The sequence below is a fragment of the Schistocerca gregaria genome, chromosome 5 (assembly GCF_023897955.1).
Source record: "Schistocerca gregaria isolate iqSchGreg1 chromosome 5, iqSchGreg1.2, whole genome shotgun sequence".
NCBI classification, from domain to species: domain Eukaryota; kingdom Metazoa; phylum Arthropoda; class Insecta; order Orthoptera; family Acrididae; genus Schistocerca; species Schistocerca gregaria.
In genome coordinates, this window is record NC_064924.1 from 182,058,288 (window position 1) to 182,077,805 (window position 19,518).

Here is a 19,518-nt window from a genome sequence, read left to right on the forward strand (position 1 = left end):
ATTTAGATGGACACACACACATACACACACACACACACACACACACACACACACACACACACAAAACCACAAACACACAAGGGCAAATATTGTAAGGAAAAAACTCAAAAGTACTTGTCCAATACACTACAAATTATTAATCGTTACACCCCTAAACGTTGGAACAAAAATAGGCTATATGTTTTTGTAAATATATATAATATATATAAATTTATATAAAATGTGTAGTACTGAAACGTTGTTAGCAAAAATCTCTGTCAGTTCTTAAACTATTTACTTCGATTTTTAAACTATACTCTATTAAACATTCAGAGTGGCATAGACCATGAATTTTTATAAACAATAATGTACAGATTTTTTTTTAAACAGATTGAGAGAAATATGAAGCTCGGCTGCAAAATTGTGCGGTTTTGTGTTTTTGGTCATAGTCAGTTTTGATTATGATAGTGGGGCATTTAAACCATTACAGAAGACGAACTGTTTTTTGAACGTATGTTCTTTCTCATTATACATATTTTTAAACATCAATTGTATACACAACAATGTGCTGTTTTGTTTTCTTCCTCGTAGAGTGTTATCATAGAAAACCAGAAAGTTGCATTCCTGGCATATCGGCTTATGATTAGAAAACTACCACGGACTCTGTATTTGCGAGAACAGTCAAGAAGGTTCAAGGTCAGGGCGGGCGTGGGGGGTATGAGGAGATGGACCGAAAAACAGGTACAAAATTTGTCAGTCATCTTGAACAATCGCACTAAAACATATTTGAAAATATTCTTCGATTGAAATTCATATTTCTTTGGGACAATGCAACTGACCACAAAACAAGTAGAAAGCAAGAGATGTAGAAAAAGATGGGACAGAAGGAAATGAAGAGAGAGGGTGTAAGAAAAGATGGAGAGAGAGAGAGAGAGGAAAGGAGATGATGGAAAGGGAGAGAGGGAAGTAGGAAGAGATAGATAAAGAGAGGGAGAGGACGAGAAAGACAGAAAAAAGAGGATGGGGACAAGGAGACTGCGACGTATAACCAAATAAAATTGGCAATACACTAAGGGAATTCATATAGAGTTTTCAAACAGTACAGTCGAGACTCTTGAGCCGAGGAAGAAGGTATGGGAAGGACTTAACCTGGCAAGTTGTAGAAGAACAACGTTTTTCAAAACAACGAACAAAGTATAAATCGCATAAACTACTTCATCTACCATCCAAGGCCGGACAGTGTTGTACATTTTATTAAGAGCAGTTTGGTCTCTCCTTATAAGATCCAGACTCATGGAAAAGGAATAATGTTCTACCATTATTTAGTTCCACAGTGAAGCAATTCAATTCACTTATAGCAGTTTATGCTCATCGCGAGACTATTCTGCTACCGGCGGAACAGTTAATGCACCTACTACAGACGCCGGGCCTGACAACTCAAGCGTCCCGCTAGTTTGTCGAGCAATTCTGGCCACGCGATATTCTGCATTATTACTGTTCACAGAACTTCTCTCTAACCAGTGCAATTCCGCCCGTTTGTGAAAGGAAGAAAAACTCAGCTTATAGGGTTTTACCTTTGGGAATAACGCTTCCATTAAGCAATAGTTCTCAAAAACAACTTATCCGCTTCGGGTGTGACAATCCTGCAGGGTTAAAACCACCATAGCTACTATACAGACAGTCTTCACTTCCGTTCATGACCGATACTTCACTTCACGGCCGAATCGTATCACTGTCATTAATGTGGATTCAGTATCGTCAGTGACCCAGAGTAAAGATGGATTTAACGTACTCTGACAATACCACCACTTGCAAATTAGGTTAATAATCAGATTAATAATGTTGCTCACGCAGCATATGTTCGCTTTATCGGGCAACAACAAAGGTATTGACTGTGGATGGTATCGTCAGAATGGGAATAATGAAGTCACTGTAAAAAAGACATTAATTTTGGCACTTATCTTGAATGGATTCCCACGTAGATTTCTTCGAAGTTGTTATGGCTATGATTCTAGAGTGATTACACTTAGACTCCTAGAAGGTCCAGATCTGTATTTTAGCAATATCTGAAGACTTAACAAATGCGGTTTTCAGGAAACTCTTAATGATCAAACAATCCCAGATAAGAACAATGGTATGGTATAAATAATTTTTGACTTGGTGTTCACAATCCACATTTTTATTAAACTTCTTGTAAATTCACATATACATCTTCGTAATTGTCACGTCATCAAGAAAATAGTTTTGTATTAATCTTCATATATTTAATTTCCACTTTAACCAAACACAAGACTTGACTGTTCTTTTACAAAGCGAAGTAACAACTTAACTTCTGCAAAGTGAAACAAAGACTGCTCTGTGCGCATTCGCGTCAAAACGGTTACAAATAAGTCAAAGATTATGACAGTTTCACAGAAATGAATACACACAAGAACCATATCGCTGTAATATATCGATATATCGGATTACCTACACATTAATAAAACCGAATCTGAATATTGTCACAAAAATATGTTTGTTACTTCACAGAAAAGTATTACGATATTACTGGTACCGAGAACTGGGTTGGAGTGCCATAATGATCACATAAATAAAGAACCATTACAGTACTAAAGTTTCATTCTATGGTGATTTTTACAGGTCATAGTGGAACTACAGCTGATTTTCCAAGCATTGTACAGGCTGTGTTAGTGGAAATTTCCTGAATCACCCATACCTAATGAGGGCAACAACAAATGAGAAAATATTTACTGATCAGAATATAGTAAATGTTAAGAGTATGTCAGCAATTCATTACAAGGTACTTAGTGTAAAACAGTGTCCAAAACATGTACACTATCTGATCAAAAGTATCCGGAGATCCCTGCGTCATCTCGAGTTCACCAGAAGATTTTGCGAGAGGTGGGCCTTCCAGTATAAACGAAGGCGGGAAGTGTTGTGACGTCAGTAGCGAAGCACTAACGGAAGAATGGGTCGGACAGGAGAGCTTAGTGACTTACGTCGTGGACCAGCCATTGGATGTCACGTGATTCACAGATCCATCAGCGGCCGGCCGGGGTGGCCGAGCGTTTCTAGGCGCTACAGTCTGGAACCGCGCGACCGCTACGGTCGCAGGTTCGAATCCTGCCTCGGGCATGGACGTGTGTGACGTCCTTAGCTTAGTTAGGTTTAAGTAGTTCTACGTTCTAGGAGACTGATGACCTTAGAAGTTAAGCTCCATAGTGCTCAGAGCCATTTGAACCAAGCCGGATCCACAGCAACATTTCACTCCTTCTAGAAGTGCCCAAGTCCACTCTAGATTATGTGACTTGGAAATACACACACGATGGAACAACTACAGCTAAACAGAGACCAGGAACACTCCATGTACTGACGGACAGGGACTGTGAAGAACGGTGGAGAATAAAAATCGCGTGAAATCAGTGGGAGGAATCACTCGTGAGTTCCAAACTGCTACCAACAGTCCAGCTAACGAGATGACTTTGTGTAGGAAGTATGGTCGAAAAGTTCATCACGAGCCTTACATTTCTGGTCAGTGCTACGCGATAGTGTAAATAGCGGCGCCATTGGATAGCACATGACTGGAAACGAATGATTTAAGCGATGAATCACACTATGCCTTGTGTCAATCCGATGTAAGGATGTAGGTTTCACGAATGCCTCTATAACGCTACTTTGCGTCATTTGTAGAGCCAACAGTGAAGCACAGAGGAGGTGGTACTACAGTACGGGTATGTTTTTCGTGGTTACTGCGTGGCCCGCTTATCGAGATTAAGGAAACGCCAAATGTGGAAGGATGTAAAAACATTTGACGGAATTGTGTGTTGCGTACGGAAAGCAGCATCTGTGATGCAGTGGCTTGTGGACGATAACATTCCTAATACGGACTGACCTCCACCGACTTGAACTAAATGGAACACCACTGAAACGATTTAGAACGTCGACTTTGTTCCAGTCCTCAACGTCCAACATCATTGCCTTTTTCGGTTTCGGCTCTTGAGGAAGAATGGGCTGCCATTCCTCCACAGACATTAACATACCTCATTGAAAGACCAATATTCAAGAAAGGAAATAGGGGTACCCCATCGAATTACAGACCCATATCACCGACCTCGATTTGCAGTAGGAGATTGGAGCATATACTGTACTCGAATGTTATGAATCACCTTGAAGAAAATAACTTATTGATACCTAACCAACACGGATTAAGGAAATATCGTTCTTGTGCAACACAGCTAGCTCTTTATTCCCATGAAGTAATGAGTGCCGTCGACAAGGGATCTCAGATCTGTTCCATATTCCTAGATTTCCAGAATGCTTTTGATACAGTTCCTCACAAGCTACTATTAATCAAATTGCTTGCATATGCAATATCGTCTCAGTTGTGTGACTGGATTCGTACTTTCCTCTCAGAGAGGTCACAGTTCGTAGCGATAACTGGTAAATCATGAAGTAGAACAGAAGTGATATCTGGCGTTCCGCAAGGCAGTGTCATAGGCCCTCTGCTGTTCCTGAATTATAAAAATGATGTGGGTGATAATGTAGGCAGCCCCCTTAGATTGTTCGCAGATGACGCTGTAATTTCAGGGAGAGCATAAGGAAACAATTGACAGGAATGGGGGAAAGAAATACAGTAGAAGAAGAATGGGTAGCTTTGAAGGATGAAATAGTGAAGGCAGCAGAGGATCAAACAGAAAAAAGACGAGGGCTAGAAGAAACCCTGGGGTAACAGAAGAAATATTGAATTTAATTGATGAAAGGAGAAAATATAAAAGTGCAGTAAATGCAGCAGGCAAAAAGGAATACAAACGTCTCAAAAATGATATCGACAGGAAGTACAAAATAGCTAAGCAGGGATGGCTAGAGGACAAATGTAAGGTTGTGGAGGCTTATCTCACTAGGGGTAAGAGAGATACTGCCTACAGGAAAATTAAAGAGACCTTTGGAGAAAGGAGAACCACTTGCATGAATATCAAGAGCTCAGATGGAAACTCGGTTCTATGCAAAGAAGGGAAAGCAGAAAGATGGAAGGAGTATATAGAGGGCCTATACAAGGGCGATGTACTTGTGGACAATATTATGGAAATGGAAGAGGATGTAGATGAATATGAAATGGGATATATGATATTGCGTGAAGTGTTTGACAGAGCACTGATAGACATGAGTTGAAACAAGGCCCCCGGAGTAGACAACATTCCATTAGAACTACTGACAACCTTGGGAGAGCCAATCCTGACAAAACTCTACCCTCTGGTGAGCAAGATGTATGAGACAGGCGAAATACCCTCAGACTTCAAGAAGAACATAATAATCCCAATCCCAAAGAAAGCAGGTGTTGACAGATGTGACAATTACCGAACTATCAATTTAAGAAGTCACAGGTGCAAAATACTAACGCCAATTATTTACAGACGAATGGAGAAACTGATAGAAGCCGACCTCGGGGAAGATCAGTTTGGATTCCGTAGAAATGTTGGAACACGTGAGGCAATACTGACCCTACGACTTATCTTAGAAGAAAGATTAAGGAAAGGCAAACCTACGTTTCTAGCATTTTTAGACTTAGAGAAAGCTTTTGACAATGTTGATTGGAATACTGTCTTTCAAATTCTAAAGGTGGCAGGGGTAAAATACATAGATCGAAAGGCTATTTACAATTTGTACAGAAAGCAGACGGCAGTTATAAGAGTCGAGGGTTGTGAAAGGGAAGCAGTGGTTGGGAAGGGAGGGAGACAGGATTTTAGCCTATCCCCGATGTTACTCAATCTGTATATTGAGCAAGCAATAAAGGAAACAAAAGTTCGGAGTAGGTATTAAAATCCATGGAGAAGAAATAAAAACTTTGAGGTTTGCCGATGACATTGTAATTCTGTCAGAGGCAGCAAAGAACGTGGAAGAGCAATTGAATGGAATGGACAGTGTATTGAAAGGAGGGTATAAGATGAAGATCAACAAAAGCAAAACGGGGATAATGGAATGTAGTCGAATTAAGTCGGGTGATGCTGAGGGAATTAGATTAGGAAATGACACACTTAAAGTAGTAAAGGAGTTTTGCTACTTGGGGAGCAAAATAACGGATGATGGTCGAAGTAAAGAGGATATAAAATGTAGACTGGCAATGGCAGGGAAAGCGTTTCTTAAGAAGAGAAATTTGTTAACATCGAGTAATGATTTAAGTGTCAGGAAGTCGTTTCTCAAAGTATTTGTATGGAGTCTATCCATGTATGGAAGTGAAACATGGACGATAAATAGTTTGGACAAGAAGAGAATAGAAGCTTTCGAAATGTGGTGCTACAGAAGAATGCTGAAGATTAGATGGGTAGATCACATAACCAATGAGGAGGTATTGAGTAGAATTGGGGAGAAGACGAGCTTGTGGCACAACTTGACTAGAAGAAGGGATCGTGTGGTAGGACATGTTCTGAGACATCGAGGGATCACCAATTTAGTATTGGAGGACAGCGTGGAGGGTAAAAATCGTAGAGGGAGACCAAGAGACGCATACACGAAGCAGATTCAGAAGGATGTAGGTTGCAGTAGGTACTGGGAGATGAAGAAGGATGTAGGTTACAGTAGGTACTAGGAGATGAAGAAGCTTGCACGAAATAGAGTATCATGGAGAGCTGCATCAAACCAGTCTCAGGACTGAAGACCACAACAAAAACAACTTACCACTAGATAATATATCTGAAACCTTCTAGTTTCTCAAGACCTCTTCCATTAATACAACCTTCTTTCATGATTCTTGGATCATGTGTTAGCTACGATTACGTTATTCTCTCTGCAGAATTCTACCAGGCGGCTTCTTCTTTGATTCGTTACCCCCATTCCATATTCACCTACAACTTTTCCTTCTCTTCCTTTTCCTACTATCGAATTCCAGTCACCCCTGACAATTAAAGTTTCGTCTCCCTTCACTATCTGAATAATTTCTTTTATCTCATCGATCATTTCATCGATCTCTTCGTCATCTGCGGAGCTAGTTGGCATATAAACTTGTACTACTGTGGTAAGCGTGGGCTTCGAATCTATCTTTCCACAATAATGCGTTTACTATGCTGTTTGCAGTAGCTTACCCGCATTCCTATTTTCCTATTCATTATTAATCCTATTCCTGCATTATCCCTATTTGATTTTGTATGTATAAGCCTGTATTCACCTGACCAAAAATCTTGTTCCTCCTGCCACCGAACGTCACTAATTCGCACTATATCTAACTTTAACTTATCCATTTCCCTTTTTAAATTTTCTAACCTACCTGCCCTGTTAAGGGATTTGACATTCCACTCTCCGATCCGTAGAACGCAAATTTTCTTTCTCCTGATAACGATGTCCTCTTGAGTAGTCCCGTCCCCGAGATCCGTATAGGGGACTATTTTACCTCCGGAATATTTTACCCAAGAGGACGCCATCATGATTTTAGCATACAGTAAAGCTGCATGCCCTGGGGAAAAATTACAGCTGTAGTTTCCCCTAGCTTTCAGCTGTTCGCAGTACCAGCAGAGCAAGGCCGTTTTGGTTAATGTTACAATGCCACACCAGTCAATCATCAAGACTGTTGCCCTTGCAACTGCTGAAGATGCCACTGCCCCTCTTCAGGAACCACACATTTGTCTGACCTCTCAACAGATACCTCTCTGTTGTGGTTGCACCTACGGTACGGCTATCTGTATCTCTGAGGCACGCAAGCCTCTCCACCAACGACAAGGTCCATGGTTCATGGCGGCTGAGGCGGGGGAGGGGGGGGGGGGTAGAATGTTTATAAAGAGAATAATTTTTTCTGGTCATCGTTCTTCTGACTGGTTCGATGCGTCTCTCCACAGATTCCTCCCCTGTGCCAAGCTCTTCATTTCAGAATAGTAGCTGCACCCAGCATCCTCAGTTATTTGTTGAATGTATTCCAGTCTCTGCCTTTAATCCTCAGAGCTTCCTCAAGCACCATGGAGGTTATTCCCTGATGTCTTAACAAATGTCGCATAATCCTGTTCTTTCTTTTTGTCAGTGCTTTTCAGATCTTCCCCTACTGATCGATCCCGCAGAGAACCTCCTCATTCCTTACTTTATCATTACATCCAGTTTTCAAAGCTCTTCTGTAGAGCCAAGTCTCAAATGCTTCGATATTCTTCTGTTCCGGTTTCCCCATAGATCATGACTCACTTCCATATAGTGGTGTGCTTCAACTATAGATTCCCAAAATTTCTTCCTGAAATTAGGGCCAATGTTCCATACCGGCAGACTTCTCTCGGCCAGGCATGCTCGCTTTCCCTGTGCTAGTCTGGTTCTTATGTCCTCCTTGCTTCTGTCGTGGTCGTGCGAGGTAGCCGCGCGGTCTCAGGCGCGTTGCCACGGTTCGCGCTCCTGCCACCTCGAAGGTTCGAGTCTTCCCTCCGCAACGGGTGTGTGTGTGTTTGTATTTTGTCTTTAGCCTAAGTTGAAGTTAGGTTAAGTAGTATGTAAGCCTAGGGACCGATGATATCAGCAGTTTAGCCGCATAGGAACTTACCACAAATTTCCAAATTTCCTTCTGTCGACTAGAGCATCGCAGATCTTCATAGGTGGTTGCAAAATGCGTACGAGGACGTGTCAGCACGGTGAGTCTTTGTGCGAAGCGTCTGTCATCATTGCGGCATGGTCGTGCACACCTGTCCTATCTCCAGAGCTGCTTTTCGGCCGTACGCAGCTACGCCTTGTTCAGTGTTGGAACGGGTGGATACTCTCATTCGAGACGATCGGCGGATTACAATCAGGCACCTCTCTCACCAGTTGGAGTACTCAAAGGCGTGTGCCCGCTGGCTTCGCCGACACGCAACTGAACACCATAAAGAGCGACGAGGACCATCTGAGAGGAATTGCTTGTCTGTTACGAGGCTGATAGTAACATTGTACTGTCGAAAATCGTCAAAAGCTATGTAACATGGCTTCATCACTTACAATAGGAAACAAAATGGCGATCCATGGAGTGGCACCAAACCACCTCTGCTCCGAATAACATGTTCAAAGACGCACCATCAGCCGCTAAAATCATGGTGATGGTCTTCTAGAATATCCTTCATCATTGTGGAGCGATCAACTCTGAGGTATATTATGCTGCCCTCACGAAACTGAAGACATGACTCCAGCGTGTACGTCGCCACAAAAAAGCAGACGAACTTCTCCTTCTCCATGTCAAACCAAGGCCTCACACAAGTCTGCTCACCGAAGAGGAGCTCACAAAACTTTGTTAGACTGTTCTTACTCATCTAGCCTACAGCCCCGATCTCGCACCTTCCGACCTCCATCTATTTGGCCCAATGGAAGAAGCAGTCCTTTGGAAGCAGTACGTGGATGATGAGGTTATTGATGCAGCAAGATCTTGGCACGGCGACGTCCTATAGAGGGCATGGCGTAAGGCCGCCGCATTTAATGGAGATTATGTTGGAGTTTTGTGGCCAAAAGAACTGGGAATAATATGGTGTACTGGAACCCTGCTTTCAGAAAAAAATGTATTGTAATACTCATTGAACACCCTACTTGTTAGAACCTTACTTTCCTTTTTCATCCATTTGTATATTACTCTTGTTAACAACCTGGAAGCAAGTGCTATTAACATGATTGTGCGATAGTCCTAGCATTTACCTGCCCTGTCAAACTTCTTGGTTTTTCAGATGGCATTTTGTTAAAAGACCAACGGTGTCTCTAGACTCGAACCAAAGCAAAGACTCGTTTGGTTGCACTTCCGCCAATTCTTTCAGAAAATCAAGTGGCATGTTGTTTATGCTTCTGCGTTATTTGATCCCAGGTCTTCCAAGGCTCTGTTAAACACTGACTCCGACGCTATGTGTTCTCATTTTGCTCCTATCACGTCAGGGAACATTTGTTTCGCTTTGTAGTGTTCTTCAGTTACCCCTTCCAGCCATCCGCTCTCTCTCCTACGTTTAACAACTGAAATCTAATTGCAGTCTTCGCTTTTCATTTTACCGAAGATTTTTTTGACTTTTCATGTTCAACCAATCCTTCCGATAACCTTCTCATCAATTAACTGAAGTATTTCCTTTGATAGCCAAGGTGTTTTCGCATTTATTCTCCGAGTATCTATATTTGTCGCCGCCGGAGTGGCCGAGCGGTTCTAGGCGCTTCAGTTTGGCACCGTGCGTCCGCTACGGTCGCAGGTTCGAATCCCGCCTCGGGCATGGATGTGTGTGATGTCCTTAGGTTAGTTAGGTTTAAGTAGTTCTAAGTTCTAGGGGACTGATGACCCCGGCACTTAAGTCCCATAGTGCTCAGAGCCATTCGAACCATATCTATATTTGTCAGTCCAAATGCTGTGATTGCCCTCGTTAGTGATAACCATTACTCTGCAACTGAATTGGCTATTTTGGAATTCATTATTACGCAACCTATAGCCTTAAAAAAATTCGAATGCACCTCAGTGCCCCATTATCCCGCTTTTTCAACATTGATTCCTCACGACGCTTTGCCTAAACTTCATTGTGATCTTTATCATTACTAAATTGTGGTTCAAAATGGTTCATATGGTCCTGAGCACTATGGGACTCAACATCTGTGGTCATCAGTGTGGACATCTGTGTGGACATCACACACATCCATGCCCGAGGCAGGAATCGAGCCTGCGACAGTAGCGGTCGCGCGGTTCCAGACTGTAGCGCCTAGAACCGCACGGCCACAACGGCCGGCACTAAATTGTGGTCTGATTATATATCTACTTCTGAGTATGTCTTACAATACCGTATATAATTTCGGAATCTCTGTCTAACCATGATCTAATATGGGTGCTTATTCCTCTTGTGAATTTCGGATAGTGTATTCCCTATTACCAGGAGAATCGGAGAAAGATGATGAATGACAGCTCGCCCTGGGTTTGGCGTCGCCGTTTCGTATACATACCCAAATTACTTGCGATTGTTATCCAGGTAGTCTTCCCCGTCACAGTAGCTCCCATGGCTAAGCGGTCGATAGCTTCATTTCCTGTGCCATTTTACCCAACCGAAGTCAACGGAATGGCCTTCTTCATATAATAATTCCAACACTTCTGTGATCCTATATACACTGAGGTACACAGTTAAACAGGAGCTAATATTATGAAGCACTCCAGCAGATAATTAGGCACTGAGTTGAAAATTAGGGATGCTCTCAGTCGTGAGCAGAATCGAGGTGTTTCGAATAGAACAACAAGTTCTGCAGTCATAATCAGTGCTTCTATTGGTACTTTTAATACCTCAGGCTATTGCACACGTGGTATATAGTACGCTCTTCCGATAGCGTCACGGGTTTTGGACTGTCAGTAATGATATAGATTGCTTCCGAATGCTGTCTTCAAAACTACGCTAAAGTTTTATTATTGACGGGGGCCTGAGTGAGTGTTAATGGCTGGATACCTCCCCACGTTCGTGGCCGATACTGAAACGAGTGTTATACAGGTCGTGAAAAGTCTGTGAACTGTCGAGACTCATGCTTAAACTACTGGGGAGGGGATTATAATTACCTACGCATGTTGAGATAGCCTTAGCCTAAACTACTCAGAGCTCCTGCCCCTACAAGAATGGTATGCTGACTTACCGCCAGGACGCTGATGACGATTATGTTGAGTGACTCATATCGAAAATCATCATCTTCAGCATAGGTTCAAATGAAAGCATTTGCCCCACTTCACCTGTTTTCAGATTCGGTTATATAAAAACGCTTTTGTTGGTGAAAGTGTAGTTTTGACTATGCTGGAAGATAGATTTCGACCACTTATTTTTAAAATATGTTTAAAATGAGTTTTAACTACGAAAGGGGGCTGCTGTCATTGATTCATACTAGGCTGCAGCAAAACCAGCGACTTCAATGGATTAGAAGGACATGGTGACATTTTCTGCATCGCGAGCTGTTTCCATATTGATTAAGTTTAATGTAAATAAAAAACTTAGAGAGAAGCCCTATCCACTGGCGCATGTCTGTTTTCTGCGTAGCTTGTTATCTTCATGCCACTGCCTTAGGAAAGACCAGAGGTTCCTACGAAATGGCGCTGTCATCACGTCTTCTGGTAGTAGCACTGTATTTAATAAGAAAAAACACTCGGTCCGAACGGCATTTGAAGGACCAAAGGTACCGACACACCGCAGTGTCATCCTCAGCTTACAAGTGTCACCCGATGCGGATATGGAGGGGCATGTGGTCTGCAGACCACTCAACTGGCCATTGCCAGTTTTCGTGACCAGAGCTGCTATTTTTCGATCAAGTACTTCCTCAATTGGAAAGACAAGGGCTGAGTGCCCTCCGCTAGCCAACATCGTTCGGCGGACCCCGGACGATCACCCACTCAAAAGCTACCCAGGACCGACAGTCCTTTACCTCAGTGATCTGGCGGGACCCTTTGCGACCAAAGCGGCAATATCGTTGGTGTGTTTAATAAGAGGTACAGTGAGGAGACAAAAGTCATGGAATACCTCGTAATGTACTGTCGGACCTCCTTTTGCCCGACGAGGCATGGACTCGAAAAGTCGTTGGAAATCCCATGCATAAATACTATCCCTTTAGCCTAGTAGGCGAACATAACCAATTCCTGTCAATCATCCTTTCAGTTGGGCCGGAGGATCCAGTCCATTCCATGAAAACAAAGTGAACTCCATTCTTGCACAGGTTATTAAGTGCCTTGTTGACTGGGGTCCATGGTGTCCTGCACCACACTCAAACACTACCATCAGTTCTTACGAACGGAAATCGGGACTCATCTGATTATGTACAAGCAATGATCACACGCACGGCACAGCGGACACACCAGGAACCGCGGTGTTGGCCGTCGAATGGCGCTAGCTGCGCAGCATTTGTGCACCGCCGCCGTCAGTGTCAGCCAGTTTGCCGTGGCATACGGAGCTCCATCGCAGTCTTTAACACTGGTAGCATGCCGCGACAGCGTGGACGTGAACCGTATGTGCAGTTGACGGACTTTGAGCGAGGGAGTAAAGTGGGCATGCTGGAGGCCGGGTGGACGTACCGCCGAATTGCTCAACACGTGGGGCGTGAGGTCTCCACAGTACATCGATGTTGTCGCCAGTGGTCGGCGGAAGGTGCACGTGCCCGTGGACCTGGGACCGGACCGCAGCGACGCACGGATGCACGCCAACACCGTTGGATCCCACGCAGTGCCGTAGGGGACCGCACCACCATTTCCCAGCAATTAGGGACACTGTTGCTCCTGGGGTATCGGCGAGGACCATTCTCAACCGTCTCCATGAAGCTGGGATACGGTCCCGCACACCGTTAGGCCGTCTTCCGCTCACGCCCCAACATCGTGCAGCCCGCCTCCAGTGGTGTCGCGACAGGCGTGAATGGAGGGACGAATGGAGACGTGTCGTCTTCAGCGATGAGAGTCGCTTCTGCCTTGGTGCCAATGATGGTCGTCTGCGTGTTTGGCGCCGTGCAGGTGAGCGCCACAATCAGGACTGCATACGACCGAGGCACACAGGGCCAACACCCGGCATCATGGTGTGGGGAGCGATCTCCTACACTGGCCATACACCTCTGGTGATCGTCGAGGGGACACTGAATAGTGCAAGGTACATCCAAACCGTCATCGAACCCATCGTTCTACCATTCCTAGACCGGCAAGGGAACTTGCTGTTCCAACAGGACAATGCACGTCCGCATGTATCCCGTGCCACCCAACGTGCTCTAGAAGGTGTAAGTCAACTACCCTGGCCAGCAAGATCTCCGGATCTGTCCCCCATTGAGCATGTTTGGGACTGGATGAAGCGTCGTCTCACGGGGTATGCACGTCCAGCACGAACGCTGGTCCAACTGAGGCGCCAGGTTGAAATGGCATGGCAAGCCATTCCACAGGACTACATCCAGCATCTGTACTATCGTCTCCATGGGAGAATAGCAGCGTGCATTGCTGCGAAAGGTGGATATACACTGTATTAGTGCCGACATTGTGCATGCTCTGTTGCCTGTGTCTATGTGCCTGTGGTTCTGTCAGTGTGATCATGTGATGTATCTGACCCCAGGAATGTGTCAATAAAGTTTCCCCTTCCTGGGACAATGAATTCACGGTGTTCTTATTTCAATTTCCAGGAGTGTACTTCTATCGTACGTCCCACATTGATTTCTGCGGTTATTTCACGCAGTGCTGCTGGTCTCTTGGGCCGGCCAGTGTGGCCGATCAGTTCTAGGCGCTTCAGTCTGTAACCGCGCGACTACTACTGTCGTAGGTTCGAATCCTACTTCGGGCATGAATGTTTGTGATGTCCTTAGGTTAGTTAGGTTTACGTAGATCTAAGTTCTAGGGGACTGATGACCTCAGAAGTTAAGTCCCATACTGTTCACAGCCCTTTCAACCATTTTTTTGGTCTCTTGGTAGTGACAAGTCTACGGAAACGCCGCTGCTCTAAGTCGTTAAGTAAAGGCCGTCGATCGCTTCTGGGTTGTCCGTGATGAAAGGCAGTGACTGAAATTTGGTATTCTCGACACACTCTTCACACTGTGAATCCCAGAATGTTGAACTCTCCAACGATTTCCGAAATGGAATTACCAACTAGTATTCTGCGTTCAGAGTATGTTAATTGCCATCGAGCGGCCATATCCATGTGGGAAAATGACCAAGTTGGTACAAATGGCAGCCCCGCCAATGCACTACCTTGTGTACACAGAACTATCTATCTATCGCTTGAGCCTTGTCCCGTAGTTACGCTGGAACAGCCATCGTTAATCATATTTGGCATGTTAACGTTTAAGGGGTGGCCGGATGGCCTTCCTGTCGCCACTCCGTACCCCCTGGGGCGGAATTAGTGTCCCCCAAATGTCTGCGTCGAGTGTAATCCGTGGAATAGTGCGAATGTGTTCAGATATCTGCGAGCCGTGTATCTGAGGCGGAACATGTAGACCAGCCCGGTATTCAGCTAGCGGGATCTGGAAAACCGCCGAAAAACCACATCCAGGGTCGCCGGCTCATGGACCCTCGTCGTTAATTCGCTGGACGGATTCTAGCCGGGGCCGACGCGCCTACCCGACTCCAGGAAGCAGCTCGTTAGCGCTCTCGGCTACCCTGGAGGGTGTACGAGGAACTACCGCAACCTGTATACAGGGTGAAAAGTATTTAAACCGACAAACTCCGGGAGGTTGAAGAGGACATATTAACAAATATTTTCCCCTAATGTCATTTTTTCCTATGAGGATTACTTAAACCGGTGAAGGCTGTCTTATGCTCTTCAGTTGTTAGAGGCCGTTTTGCGATCTTCAGTTGTTAGAGGGCGTATTATGCTCTTCAGTTGTAGGCAACTGCTGTCCACCAGTGTAGTAGTGCATTGTCTCCGTTTACTAATAGAGCAATACATCTGGAGTGAGTACACTGATACGGTTAGTGCGTGCTACGTAGCGCACCATAACAGACGAGTTGCACAGCGGGTTTATCAACAACAATATCCTAATCACCATATCCCACATCATACAACCTATGCTGCTGTGTACCAACACCTGCGTGAGACCAGGTCATTTAGCAGGTTACCTGGACAGGGACGCCGTCGCACGGTACGAACGCTGCAATTTGAGGAAGCTGTCTTGCAGTATGTGGAGCAGGATCCTTCAATCAGCAGTCGTGCAACTGCACGTAACATGGGGACGAATCAGAAGAATGTAAGAACAGTCCTTCGAGAGCAGTTGTTACGTCCATTTCACTTACAGCGTGTCCAGAACCTGGAACCAGTTTATTAACCACCCAGAGCACAATTTTCGCAGTGGTACCTGAAACAGTGTGAGATGCATCCTACATATCCATCTTCTGTGTTGGTTACCGATGAAGCAACGTTCGGGAGTGATGGAGTCTTCAACATGCACAATTCGCATGTTTGGATTGAGGATAACCCACATGCCACAGTTGTTTTGTTGTTTTGGGAAGGAGATCAGACAGCGAGGTAATCGGTCTCATTGGATTAGGGAAGAACGGGGAAGGAAGTCGGCCTTGCCCTTTGAAAGGAACCATCCCGGAATTTGCCTGGAGCGATTTAGGTTCAAATGGCTTTGAGCACTATGCGACTTATCTTCTGAGGTCATCAGTCGCCTAGAACTTAGAACTAATTAAACCTAACTAACCTAAGGACATCACACACATCCGGTGTTGTTGGGGACTGTTTAATTGGGCTGTATCTGCTACCTATGCCATTAAATGACAGGCACTATTACAATTTTCTCGCCAGAGCATTTCCGGAATTGCTGAAAGACATCCCGCTCGCTACAAGACAACGCATGTGGTTCCAACATGACGGGCCGCAGGCACATTTCAGTCATGTTTTGCGTGGATTCCTGAACTGACGGTTCCCAGAAACATGGATCGGCAGAGGTAGTCTTGTACCATGGCCTGCTTGATCCCCAGTATGTCCAAACTGGAGTTTTTTGTGTGGGGAGAGATGCACAACCTTGTTTACTCAACTGCTGCTGCATCAGAAGAGGATTGGGTTGCCCAGATAGTAGCAGCAGCAAGAACATTTCAGGATACTCATGGGGTTTTTGCCCGCGTCAGACAGAAAATGATCCGACGGTGTAACCTTTGTTGACGTCTCAATGGAGCCATTTTTTGAAAATCTACTGTAATTGAAATTGGGTGTGTTAATGTGTTGTCTCTTGGTCATAAAAAAAATGTGTTGTGTACATAGTTCCGCGTAGTCAGCGCGTACACAACTTTTCCACCAGAGCCCGCCCCGCTAAGAACAACTGCGCAGGCGCAGCGCTCGTCCGTCTCCGCACTACGAGGTGGCGCTGCCATAGAGAGGAACCAAATTCTGCTTCCACCGATCCGAGTATTAATATATAATGCAGGCAATGAAATTGCTGCTTACCCCTCCACCATACTCCACACCTATAAATCCCTCATCCGACCTATCCTTTGTTACGCCCATCCGGCCTGGATCTCCGCCTCCACTACCTTTAACAGATCCCTCCAAATCCTTGAACGCCATGCTCTCCGCCTCGCCTATCGCATCCGTCTCCCCTCCCCCACGTGGATCCTGTATGATCTCATTCCATTCCCCCACCTCCTCCTTTTCCTTGAGAGGCTATGGATTCAGTACACCTCACGCAAACTGGATCCTCCTCACCCGCTTGGTTCGCCCATCCTCTCCTGCCCCCGCCCGTTGCTGCGCCTGTATTCCCACGTCCCACCTGGTCTCCATCTCTCTACCCTCCTTACCCTCTCCCAAGGTGGCTTCCGCCAGGTCCCCCTCCCTAATGATGTCCTCCTTCCCTCCATATACCCCTCCTACCAACTTTGATCCTCCTTCCCTCTTCCTGTCTCTGTTCCTTTGGGCATCCTCCCTCCCTCATCCCTTTCTCCCCACTCCTCCCCCGGGCTTCCCCTCCCCTGACCCTCTACTCCTCCTCCCATCTCCTCAGCCATTGGCGTCTTTGTTCTCCCCTCCCCACCCCCACCACCCCTCCGCCCTTCTTCACCTCTTGGCAGGTCCCCGGACTCGCACACGCTACGTGGACTTTCGTGTGCCGGAGATCATCGCCATCAGTGTCTCGTGTGTGCCGTCGTGTTTAGTGTTCAGTGTTCACCGTCGCACTCCATCGTTCACCTGTGCCATCGCCATCTTCAGTGTTCGTGCGTCGTGTCAACAGTTTCAAGTGTGGACTATCGTCAAGTGTGAACGGCTCCGTGTTTGCCTTTCTGTGTCAACTGTTTTCTTGCCCACCGTTCTGTAACCTTTGTGTAGTCTTTCTGTTTTTTCTCATTTTGTATCCTATGGCTGAAGAGCAGCATAGAACGCTGCTGACAGCCTGCCTGTTGTACACGTTTTAAAATTACAATAAAGAAAAAAAAATTGCTGCTTATGGTGAACCTTTTCTCCCCACAGATCACACTTGCGCAGTGATACATGAACGTGCGAGGTATTATAATGAGTGCACAGACCTACGAATAGTCAGTCTGCATTTGCTGCATCAGTCTGTACCAGTCTGCATTTGTCTGCACCAGTCTATATTTAAGTTTCAGTCTGCCCCTAATAAGATTACCATATTCCTGTAGATAGCCATGAAGAGAAATGTATAGACACATTTGTCAGGTATCAGAGATATATATGAGAATAAGATTAACGTACCGATACCAAAGGAACTTCAGATTGTCAATTGTAAATAGCATCCAGAATAAAGTTAAGTTATTTTTATGCTTGTTATTATTTTAATAAATGTGTGTGAAAATTAATCAAGTTCTGTTTAGAGTTGGTCACAGTCAGTCTGCTACTATAAGCGTGTAATTGGCATTTCTATCGTCTGACCTAATGGCAGAAGATAAACATGCCACGATAAGACCAAAAGACATATTGCTGACACTTGCCTACTTCATTAGAGCGACAAGTCAAATAATCTGATGGTATGTGTACCGAAGGTCTTACAGTATGCACACCACAAAATGGAAAAGTGTTTGTTGGTTTAATTAATTTGCCACCAGAGAAATCTTCCTCTATCGGTTTGAATACTCCTCATAGGAAAGAATGACTTTAGGGAAAAATATTTGTTTTGATGTTCCATAGAACCTACCAGAGTTTGTCGCTTTAAATACTTTTCATCCAGTATATGCTTAACGCTATCCCATGAATTTTGTCACCTCACTGTACTCCCAGTGCTCAAGCTGTTTTTTGTGTTTCGAAGGCCGGTACTCGGTGTTGGCTACAAGAGAGCAGCGAGAGCTCAGTCGCGGGCAGAGACAAGTGGGTACGCCGTGTACGTGTATGCTGTAATTTACCGTCTAGTAAGGTCGTTAGAAGACCAGTATCAGTTGCGAAGCGATTTAGAAAAGTTTGCTGTATGGTGTGGCAGGTGGCAGTTGACGCTAAATAACGAAAAGTGTGAGGTGATGCACATGAGTTCCAAAAGAAATCGGCTGGAATTCGATTACTCGATTAATAGTACAATTCTCAAGGCTGTCAATTCAACTAAGTACCTGGGTGTAAAACTTACGAACAACATCAGTTGGAAAGACCACATAGATAATATTGAGGGGAAGGCGAGCCAAAGGTTGCGTTTCATTGGCAGGGCACTTAGAAAATGCAACAAGTCCACTACAGAGACAGCTTACACTACACTCGTTCGTCTTCTGTTAGAATATTGCAGCGCGGTGTGGGATCCTTACCAGGTGGGATTGCCGGAGGACATCGAAAGGGCGCAAGAAAGGGCAGCTAGTTTTGTATGATCACGTAATTGGGGAGAGAGTGTGGCAGATATGATACGCGAGTTGGGATACGCGAGTTGGGATGGAAGCCATTAAAGCAAAGACTTTTTCGTCGCGGTGATATCTATTTACGAAATTTCAGCCACCAACTTTCTCTTCCGAATGCGAAAATATTTTGTTGAGCCCAACCTCAATAGGTAGGAATGATCACCAAAATAAAATAAGAGAAATTAGAGGTCGAACAGAAAGGTTTAGGTGTTCGTTTTTCCCGCGCGCTGTTCGGGAGTGGAATGGTAGAGAGACAGTATGATTGTGGTTCGATGAACCGTCTGCAAGGCACTTACATGTGAATTGCAGAGTAGTGATGTAGATGTAGATGTAGATGTGCGTGTCGCGTC

The 19,518-nt window shown here is 44.9% G+C and overlaps 1 protein-coding gene across 1 annotated transcript in view; it reads left to right on the forward strand.

Moving 5' to 3' along the window:
- The window catches only part of LOC126273278 (uncharacterized), a 275,039-nt gene that overhangs the window by 107,822 nt on the left and 147,699 nt on the right, over positions 1–19,518 (forward strand). The window lies entirely within an intron of this gene.